Genomic DNA, 11,714 nt, shown 5'->3' with positions numbered 1-11,714 from the left:
GGAAACCGAGGTGTAGCTATTGTGCGGAAAAATTGGGTGCACACGGTGCAAGATTTATCTGAGCAGATGCAGGAGTTGCGGCTCAGTGTCATGGATAGAAGACAGCCAAGAGGAGCAAGGGGCAAGGCAAGGCCACTGCCTGGTAGGTGTTACAATTGCGGAGAAGAAGGGCACTATGCACCCGATTGTCCTCAACCACAGAGAGAGAGAGGAGGCATTTACCCACTGTTTTGTAGAGGTCGAGGGTAAGGGCAATACAATGGTCCAAGAGAGCAAGTGGTGGAGAATCCTGTGCAACCAACTTCGCAAAATGGAGGTGAGGTTCCAAGAGTAAACATCATTGGGGTGGATAAGCAGGATGTCAAAATTTTGGCCAATAAGAGAGCAAGAGCTGAGAGGGAGACAGAGACAGAACAGGAGACTAGAGCTCGCAAAGGCAAAGAGAAAGTGTACAAAGGTAGAGAGCAGCCCGAGCCTAGCAAAAGAAGGAAGCGTTGCAAAATCAAGCAAGTGGATTTCCAGCTAGGACGTGGATATCCCGAGTACAATCTGGTAAGTGATGTTCAAAGTCAAAAGGAGAATATTACTTTTGGTCAGCTGTTAGCTTTAAATCCAAAGTTAAGAAGGCAGTGGTCTACAAGTGTTAGCACCCGGCTGCCAAGAGCTAAGGGGAATGTGCAAGCAGTGCAAAACATGGCTTTGAGGGTAGGTAGTCCCACTGATGTTCTTCCGTTGGTGGATGCAATTATAGAGAAGAGGATGCAGGTACAAGCCTACATAGACAGTAGAGCGCAGTTTTGTGTCATGACGGAAGCAGCCATGAAAGAGATGGGAGTCAAGGTGATAGTCAGGTCAAATGTGCGCATGAGGATGAATAACCATACCAAATCCAGGGGTCTGGGTGTGGCTCATGATGTGAAGGTCAAGGTGATGGGCATAGAGTGCCTGATAGACTTCTTTGTGATGAAGGCAGGGGATAATGCTTATCCACTCATTTTGGGTAGGCCATGGCTTTTGGCGATACAAGCAAAGCAGGATTGGGAGAGCAAAGTATTTACTTTGCCTAACAAAGAGAAAGGCAGGTAGGTTGTGCTTGATTTGAAGACCCTCGTCCTATGCCAGTTAAAGATGAGGGCGACACCATGAGCTATGAGTACGAGACAGAGAGGGGCTATGATGAAGGCTATACTAGCACAGAGGAAGAGGAGAGCGAGGACGACATGCTGAAGATAGATGCACACTTATTCGGGGTCACCATAGATGACTCCCCATCTAAAGAAGAAGGTATGCAGCCTCAAGCTCATGGTTTAAGTATAGAGGAGGTTTCAAGCATGTTGAGTGAAGATTTAACCAAGGGTGAAAAGGAAGTCTATGTTCAATTGTGTGAGTCCTATCCAAACCTATTCGCGATGGAGTATAAGCATTTGTGAGGTGCAAAAGGGGTGGAGCACAAGATTGTTCTTAAGGAGGGACATAAGCCTAAAGCACAGAAGTTGGGAAGGCTAGGGGGAATCCAAAAGGAGGCCCTTTGGCAAGAGATCAATAAGTTGTTGGATCCAGGCATCATATATCCCGTGAAAGAGTTAGAGTGGTTCTTGCCAGTGGTCATAACCCCTAAGAAGAATGGGAAATGGAGAGTGTGTGTCGACTACAAGCCATTGAATGTCGCTCACCAAGAGGAATCACTACCCCTTGCCGTTTCAAGACGAGATCCTAAACCAAGTGGCTGGGCATGAAAGATACTCTATTATGGATGGATTTTCAGGGTACTTTTAGATAGGGATTGCGCTTGAAGACCAGCTGAAGAACACATTCATATCTCCATGGGGTTGTTTCACTTATTTTGCAGGATGCCATTCGGATTGGTAAATGCATATGCTACCTTCCAAGGTTGGATGAACAGGGTATTTGGTCCATACCTGGGCCGTTTTATTAGGGTCTTCATGGATGATATTGGTTGCTACAATACAAGAATACATCACCTATCGAAGCTCCATTTATGCTTTCAAAGGCTCGATGAAGAAGGAGGTTAGTTGAATCCCAAGAAGTGCAAGCTAGCACAGCCTCGAGCATAGCTGTTGGGTCATGTGGTGTCGCAAAACGGTATACAGGTTGATCCCGAGAAGGTGAAGGCGTTGGTGTTGATGGAGCCTCCATCAGATGTGTAAGTTTGGCTTCATTTGTTCATAAGTTGAAGTATCTATCACGTTTCTTTTGGATGTTGTCGCAATATGTGCATCCTCTTCAAAAGAGGGCTCAACATGTGCATGGTTATGAGTGGGATGGGGAAGCTCAGGAGGCTTTTGATAGAGTCAAGGAGATTTTGTGTCAATTGCCAGCAGTATGTCCTCCCAATCGAGAGGACGAATTTTATGTGTCTATGATAGTGGGCACGGTTGCTATTGGGGCGGTTCTATTGCAAAAGGTAGGCAGAAGCTAAAAGGTGATATACTTCGAGAGCAGCGTGATTAGCCCAAGAGAGGCTACCTACACCGAGGCGGAGCAATGGGTGATGGCTTTGATCTTTGCTTGCAGGAAGTTCAAAGTCCATTTGATTGTGCGTAAGTTTTTTGTGTTGACGGCTAATAATCTGTTGCCAGAGGTAGTGCTACATTTGAAGCCAGGAAGGGCTTGGTGTTGTCAGAATTTCATTCTGAGGTCATCTTGGCCACCGTTCGGCTTCGACAAAGGTCTGCGCAGGCCATTTTCGACTACGTGGTCTCGACGGGTGCAGATCCGACTCTGCGAATTTGGGGTTTTCGGCCTACGACTGCAGGTGCTGAGGATATCGACACTCCCAGAGTGTTGATTTGTGGCTGTCTACACATCGAAGGACGGCTCACAATTCTTGGAGGCGTGTCACATACGACACGGTCGCATCTACACACAGACTGTAGGCGACATCCACTAGTTCATCAGGTATCTTGTGTTTGCTGCTTGTTATTCCAGATTTCATCTTGACATTGCAGGTACTTCCACATGGGATGTATTGTCAGAGATGATGTCTGTCTGTTGAGGGTTTGCTGGCTGTGAGTCACGCAGCAAACAACCGCCGCAGCGGTTACAACATACAGTGGGAAATTTGTGGATGTATGACTTTGTGGGAAGTCTATGTACTGTCAGATTTACTGCAGCCTTTGTTGATGGTCGAGTGAGGTTTTATTGAGCTGGGGGATTCTCGAATGTTGAGATCCTTTCGGTGATACAGGTCTTGGAGCGATCCCTCGAGCACCCTTAGATAGGCAGCTAGGATGTATTGACTGTGAGTTAGACAGTTGGGTTTGCATCTTTGCTTTACTGCCGTTGAGGCATTGTCATAGTCTATGCTTACAGGACAGTGACAGGACAGTCAGAGACAGTACAGGTGCAGGACAGGTTTACCCACAGCTTACAGTGTTAGAGAGACAGTGGTTTTTTGAGCTGTTTTTGGTCTGTTTTTAGTACACCAGAGCCATTTTACAAAGGAGACTCTGCCAAAATTTCTGCAGAATCTGAAGCTTTCTTGGTTCATTTGACAGGTTGATATTGGTTCAGAGGTCATTTTACAGGGGAAACTCTGCCGAATGTTTCCCAGAAAAGTAAACCAGTGTGAAGCGTAGCTATGGCTGGATCACAGGACACTGCTCTTTACAATATCAAGAAGCTGGATGGAACCAATTTCCCAGTGTGGAAGAAGCAGATTTGGCACGTGTTGGTACAAAAGAACCAGATAAAACCTATAAAGCTCAAGGGGATAAAACCAGAAGATATGGACGAAGATGAATGGAGCAAAATGGATAAATTGGCACTTTCTACCATTATGCTGACTTTGGCAGAAAGCGTTTACTTCAATGTAGCAGACGAGATGTCGGCTCATCAAGCATGGTTAAAGCTGAGTGATCTTTATGAGAAGCAGAGTGCAACTTCACAGGTATATTGGCTTAAGAAGCTTGTTGACTTGAAGATGAAAGAAGGGACACCTATGTCCAATCATTTGAATGAATTCAACACAATCTATAGTCAGTTGTCAGCTCAAGGTGTCAAGTTTGATGAACCTGTTAGAGCTATGTTCCTGTTGATCACATTGCCGGAAAGTTGGGACACTTTTCGCATAGCTTTGAGTAATTCTGCACCTCCAGATGGTTTGAACATAGCAGGTGTAGAAGGAATTCTGCTTACTGAAGAAACCAATAGAAAGACAATGGACAAAGGCAAAGGAACGGCCTTAGTTGTCAGGGGAAGGACCAAAGAAAAGTACAAAGGTGGAAAGAGGAATCAGTCTCGTAGCAAGTCCCGCAGTGCTAAAGGCAAGAGTGACATAGAATGCTACCATTGTGGCAAGAAGGGTCACATGAAAAGAGACTGCAGAGAATGGAAAGCAGAAAAAGGCAAAGAGAAAGCTGAAGACCATGGTGAGAAGAACAAGTCCTCAGTGAAGATTCAAGAAATAAATGTGACAAACACTGTTGCAGAGGATGACAGTCTAGTGTCAGGAGACATCTACTTCTTGAAGAATACAATGGACTCAGCTCTTCTTACATCATCTGATGGAAATGCACTGAGTGACTGGATTATAGACTCAGGGGCATCACTTCATGTGTCTCCAAACAAGGAGTGGTTTACCTCTTATGTGACCACTAAAGATCATGTTCGGCTAGGCAATGGGCAGACATGTGAGATCTTAGGTGTTGGAGATGTTCAATTGAAGTTTCAGAATGGCTCTTCTTTCACGCTGAAGAATGTGAGACATGTTCCCGCAATTACAAAGAGCTTGATCAGCACAGGTTTACTTGATGATGCTGGCTACGTCACCATTTTTGGACAGAACATGTGGAAGATATCCAAGGGTTCTATGACAGTAGCACATGGAGTAAAGTCTGGAGGACTTTACATGATTTATGTATCAAATGTCTCTAAAAATGTAATCAATGTAACCGAGCAGCCGAACGTTTCTTTGTGGCATAGCCGGTTAGGACATATGTCCAAGAAGGGAATGGAAATCTTGTCTCGTTCTGGTTATTTGCCTGGCTTTTCATTTAATGATTTTGAATTCTGTGAACATTGTCTGTATGGTAAGCAAACACAGCAGCCACATAAGCATAGAAGCAGTACAAGAGATACACAGTTGGCACTTTTTCATAGTGATTTGTGTGGACCTATGCCTAACCTATCTCTAGGGGGAGCTTCTTACTTTATGACATTCATAGATGATTACTCGAGGAAAGTATGGGTTTACTTTCTCAAGCACAAGGATGAAGCGTTTAGTGTTTTCAAAACGTTTGTGACACTTGTGGAGAATCAGAGTGGCAAGAAGCTTAAATGCTTACGCACTAACAATGGTGGAGAGTATGTTTCAAAGGCCTTTCAGGACTTTTGTGAGTCAAAAGGTATAAAACGCGAACTTACTGCACCTTACAATCCTCCTCAAAATGGTGTTGCTGAGAGGATGAATAGGACCATACAAGAGAAGGTCAGAAGTATGTTGTCTAATGCACAACTGCCAAATGGGTTTTGGGCTGAAGCTGTATCAACAGCTGTTCATCTTGTAAATAGATCTCCTAGCAAGGTTTTGCAGAAGGATTCAGTGCCAGAGATGGTATGGTCAGGGAAAATGCCCTCATACAAGCATCTCAGAGTCTTTGGCTGTGAGGCATATACTCACGTTCCAAAGGAATTTAGGAACAAACTTGAGCCAAAGAGTAGAAAGTGCATCTTTCTAGGCTATGGTAATTCTGGTGAGATGGGGTACAGACTTTGGGATCCCGAATCCAGAAAGGTTGTCCGCAGCAATGATGTTCACTTTAATGAATCCAAATATCATTCTAAACCAGAGAGGGTTGAGGAGATTAGAAGAGTTGTCTTCCAAGAAGATGGACCTGCACGTGCAAGACAAAATGTCAGGGCTCAAGAGGAGCAAGGACAGGATAGAGTGGAACCACAGGTTGTGGCTGAGCCTGAGCCACCTATTGTGCGTAGATCTGGATGTGTCACGCGACCTCCTGATAGGTTTGTTCCATCTATGAACTATGTCATGTTGACTGATTGCAATGAGCCTTCATATTACAAGGAAGCAGTGCAAATGAAGCACTCCGGGAATTGGCAATTGGCCATGCAGTTAGAGATGACAGCTCTGCATAAAAACAAGACATGGAAGCTAGTTAAATTACCACAGGGCAAAAAGGCTCTACCTTGTAAATGGGTTTACAGGTATAAGATCACCGCTCATGATAGTCAGCCAAAGTACAAAGCAAGGCTTGTTGCCAAGGGCTTTAAGCAAGAACAAGGCATTGACTTTGATGAAGTCTTCTCTCCGGTGGTCAAGATGACTACATTGAGATGCTTTCTTGCATTGGTTGCCATATTAGATTTGGTGTTGCACCAAATGGATGTCAAGACAACGTTCTTGGATGGTGATTTACATGTGGAAATTTACATGCAGCAGCCATAAGGGGTTGTTGAGAAAGGCAAGGAAGATTGGGTATGCCAGTTGTTAAAGAGTCTTTATGGCTTAAAACAATCACCGAGGGCATGGTACCATAAATTCCACAAGTTTATGCTTTCTCAAGGCTACAAACGTAGTGAGTTCGATCACTGTCTATATACAAAGAAGGCTAAGGATGGTAGTTGGCTGATCCTTATTTTGTATGTGGATGACATGTTGATTGCTGGCAAGCACTTGGAAGAAATTTCAGCTTTGAAGTCAAAGATGGCAAAATCGTTTGACATGAAAGACATGGGTGAGGCAAGTCATATACTTGGTATGCGCATTGAGAGAGACAGATCAAAGAAGTTGATTTGGTTATCTCAAACAAAGTATATTGACAAGGTTTTGCAACGTTTCAATATGGAGAAGGGAAAGGCACTGAGTGTTCCATTGCCACCATATGTGAAACTTAGCAAACAAGATTGTCCTGTGTCTGAGGAAGAACAGGCTGAAATGGATAAGATTCCATATGCATCTGCAGTGGGTAGTTTGATGTACGCAATGATTGCTACTCTCCCAGACATTGCATTTGCAGTGGGAGTAGTAAGTCGATACATGTCAAACCCAAGCAAGAAACATTGGGAGGCAGTGAAAGGAATATTGAGATACCTGAAAGCTACAAAGAGTATGCGTATATGCTATGGGAGTCAGGAGCTAAGTGTAAAGGGTTTTACAGACTCAGATTATGCAGGTGACTTAGACAACCAAAGGTCTATGTCAGGGTATGTCTTTACATTGGCTGGTGGAGCAGTATCATGGCGTTCTAGATTACAAGATTGTGTTACTCAGTCTACTACAGAGGCTGAATATGTTGCAACATCAGAGGCATGCAAAGAATCAATTTGGCTTAATCGACTAGTAACAGATTTGGGAATCAAAGAAGAGATGCCTGTGTTATATTGTGATAGTCAAAGTGCTATACAATTGGCTCGCAATCCAGTTTATCACTCAAAGACAAAGCATGTGGATGTGAAGTATCATTTCATCAGGGAAATGCTCGAGGATAAGCAACTTCAGCTTGTCACAGTTCACACCACAGAAAATCCTACTGATCTACTTACAAAAGGACTTCCCTCAGAGAGCTTTGCGCATTTTTGCAAGCAGTTAGGTGTAGGGTAGTACATCACTTCTCTACATCTCTTGTATATTAGCTTGTATAGTAGCTTCTCTCACACTTAAAGTACCACATTGGACTTTAAGTGGGAGGTTGTTGGGGTATAAAGCCCAATGTGGTCGCCTAGGTGAGTAGGCGGGCCGCTAGGTATGTACACATATTCTTTTGTAAAAACCTAATAAGAACTCACTATGCTCTACACATTACAGTAGAGCGAGTTCACCATATCGTCGTGCTCTTCTTCTCGCACTCTCTCTCGCGTCGCACTTCCGCTCGTACTCCTTTAACCATCATCGCAAAAAGTGCTTTTGAAAAATGGGGTCTGGATGCAATAGGCCGTCTCCCAAAGTCTACAAGTTGTAAGAAATACGTGGTGGTAGCCATTGACTACCTTACAAGATGGGTCAAGGCCAAATAAATGCTAATGTGGTGGCTCAATTTGTGTTTGATAACATCTGTTTCCATTTTGGTGTTCCATGGTGTTAACCCTTACGGCTTACGGACACCCTATCACCTACGACAAACGTTGTAACCTACGATGGACGTTGTATTATTTACTTGGTAGAGTCAGGTACAGGGCTTGTCGGTCCAATAGGAAAAGGGTAAGAGTGATCGCCGATGAGAGGCGTACTCTAACTGGAACATTCAAGGGATTAGTTGGCTAAGCATGGGCGCCCAAGTGTGAATGGGGTGAGCTCATATAAAAGTCAACTAAACCTAAAATTAACTCATTCTCTCATTTTTGCAATAGAAGAGTGCTCTTGCTCCATCTCCATCTTCTTCTTCTTCATCTCCTTGTGTGTGTGTGTGTGTATGCGAGAGAGAGAGAGAGAGAGAGAGAGAGAGAGAGAGATCGAGCATTGCAACGGCATGACGGCGGTGAAGCGGTTGAGCGCGGAGTAGCGGCGTCTCCTTCTTCTTCGCGGCGAGGAATCCTCCACGAAGCAAGCGTAGAGCGGTGAGTGACACACCATCGTCATCTTTGAGCTTACTAGTTTAAGCTTGTTGTGTGCTTGGAGCCATTTGTGGCTCGCACGCGGTGTATCAGCAAGTTCCTTGCATTGACACGTGCGACATACGCGCATATTTTTGGCGCCGTTGCCGGGGATTGCCATACACTAAGCTTGAATGGCACTTTGTGCTTCTTTTGTGGTGCAATTTCAATTGTAGGAAAGGTAAGGAAGGAGGGTGTGTGTGTTGAGAAGAGGGATTTGGTGTTATACTATGTGTTTTTTTTGTTAATGGAGTTTTCAAAGGTACTGTGTTTATTCTCTGTGTATTAAGGTTGTTAGTTTTCTTTGTTAATATAGTTTTCAAAGTACTGTGTTTATTCTGTGTGTACTAAGGTTGTCAGTTTTTTGTGTATAGTAAGTAGGAAGTAGATATGTGAGAGTTAATAGAGTGTGTTAGTGTGTAACAGTAGGTGTATTAGTTAAGAGTAGGTAGATAGAGTGTGTGTGTGCTCTCGCGTAGGCCGCGGCGACCTTATCCTTATAAAAATAAAAAAATAAAAAATAAAAATAAAATTTTTAAAGGTAGGACCGGGATCGGGAATATCTCCCAGACCCAAGCCCAAGCTCACGCTCAGGCCTAGGTCTCAGTCGCCTTAAAAAAAAAACGAATTTTAACTTCACACGTAGCTAAAAATCGATTTTTTGAGGACCAACGGAACGTCAGATGCCCGAAAATTGTGCTGTAAAGCACACAGCGACACACTTTAATAAAAAAAAGCAAACATTAAAAAACATTAAAAACATAAAAAACACGAGTGAAAACGGACGCTTAAAAAAGGTAAGCGGTTAACCTTCAAGGTTATTCGCCGATGTTTGTAGGGTGCCAAAGGCACATGTATCTGCGCTCTGGTCGTGTGCTAGAGACGGAGCAACTAGAGAGAATTTTGACTTACGTGAGTTCTCAATATCCACCTACTTTAGGTTCTGGACCCTCGGCGGGGACCCAAGGTAGTACAAACCAAGACCCGAACATAGCGGCTAGTGACTCTTCCTCTGACTACGACGTCATGGAGGGTTTCCCAATGCCTAATCCCGATAGCTCGATCCAAGACATGCATGCCATGGGTCCTCGGTCCGGGCCGAGCGTGCTTAGCCGCCTGAAGGAAACCTTTAGTAGAGCCACTCGCTCCGAACATGGAGCTAATGATGTAAATGAGGGGGGTGGGGAAGTAAATTCTCCATTCGTGACCAACGTAGGCCCTATGTCCTTAGAAAATGTGCACATGAATACTTCATTCACTGCACCTCCTGACTCTTCAGAGTTATTTTCCTCCGAGGTCATATTACCCGATGGTAGAAGCCTTGCCGAAGTGGAAGAGGTTGAGCGATATATCCTTGCAGCGAAGGAAAAGGAACTCGAGAGCTTACGCAAGGCGGGGAGCAACGAAGAGAGTTAAAAGCGAAAGCTCCTATGTCAATATCCTTGCTAAGAGAGCAATCAAGTGCTCCTGATTTAGCAACCGCTAAGGGCCAACCCCTAGAAAGCAACATTGTATCTAGCTCAAAGGACACCCTAGCACCTCAATCCTAGATGGAGTGTTCTTAAATGAGAACTGGGAGTACTAATTACAAACAGAGACTCTGACCGAACTATACACAGGTCACACCTATCATGTGGGTTGGTTAGATGGCCTACAATCCACAATGGGTGCTACTAGTGTAGAGGATCAACAACAAAGAGTTTGTGAGGTCATCCATAGGGTCATTGAGTTAGAGAGACAGAACAAGGGGATCAACATGCCTTCAACGGGTCTCATGAGATACTTGGATACACGAAAGGCTAAACAACAAACCTTATCACAAATGGAGACTCCCTCAGTAAGTCCGATGGATCCCCCATATGTTGTTTCTCCAGGGGTCTCAGTGCAATCTGAGCCCACAGATGATAGCTTCACCTTTCCAAGTCTAGCTCATCTTTCTCTTGATGACACCATGGCTACCATGCCTACCCCAATGATGGGCATGCCAAGAAACACGCCATGGACCTCATTTGTTACTAAAGCACCACTACATGGTAGCTCAATGCCTGCAACAGTACCTCCAAGTGTGTACCAATCTATGCACCTATGGGTCATCACACTCATGTAGTCCCTACCCCTCCCATTGTTTCAACTACCTATGCTCCACACCACAATACACAAGTTCTTATTTCCATGGGACTATACCGGCTAGCATTAGCATGTCACATCCGGTCTGCTATACCTAGGGCCACCCATATGAACTATGGACCACCACATGGCACAACATTGTACCCAACGTAGAACCCAAGGGCTTCCTATGCGCCAAGCCCAATGCCAATACCTACTCCACATGTAGTCTCTGGAGCGCCTTCACCCACGGTGCCTGCTCATTTAGGTGACTTGGCAACATTTACTCAAGATATCGGTCGATCTATTGCTGAGAATATGCGTAACGCTCCTGATAGAGAGCCTAGAAGTAAGGCAGTACAAATAGCAACGCTCACACAAAAATTTAGTGGAGACGGGGATGTGAGAAAGCATATCGAAGTGTTTGAACAAATATGCGATTCTCTAGGAGAACACAATGACCTACATAAGAGCAATGCTTTAAGCCTAACCTTAAGTGGAAAGGTTGGGGATTGGTATAGAACCCTAAGGGTGGAAGAAAAAATGATTTACCCTACTCTTAGGAGACTGTTCTTGAAAGAATACATACGAGAGGGAGTGCTTTGGGGTGTAGCCTCTCAGCTCCAGAAAGCCCAACGAGAGGAAGGAGAGTCGGTGAGAGACTTTATAAGTCACTTGAAGCATTTGAATTCTCGTTGTAATTCAAATGAGCGCTTCAACAATAACCAATTGCTTGATAGATGTTAAGTATGGAGCCTGATTTACCCTTGTAATTTTCTGTGGTAAAAGCGCACATTTGTAAGGCCCCCATTATGAGGAGAAGCCATCGTTCGTGAAGGAAAATCACTCACCGGAAACCAAAATTTTCACGGACAAGAATCAGGGGCAACTTTAAAGGCCTCGGGGGCGGAGGCCCCCGAGACTTTTTTTTTTGCCGGAATATTCTTTTTCGCCGGAATAATATGGCAGGACGGCGGCCGGAAAGTGGTCGGAAAACAACCGGTCGGTTGGCCGGTGGCCGGTAGTCAATGGCCGAT

Source organism: Adiantum capillus-veneris, chromosome 28 (genome assembly GCF_014529385.1).
Source record: "Adiantum capillus-veneris isolate H3 chromosome 28, ASM1452938v2, whole genome shotgun sequence".
NCBI lineage: Eukaryota > Viridiplantae > Streptophyta > Polypodiopsida > Polypodiales > Pteridaceae > Adiantum > Adiantum capillus-veneris.
The sequence above is the reverse complement of the archived record's forward strand: the minus strand, read 5'-3'. Positions refer to the sequence as shown.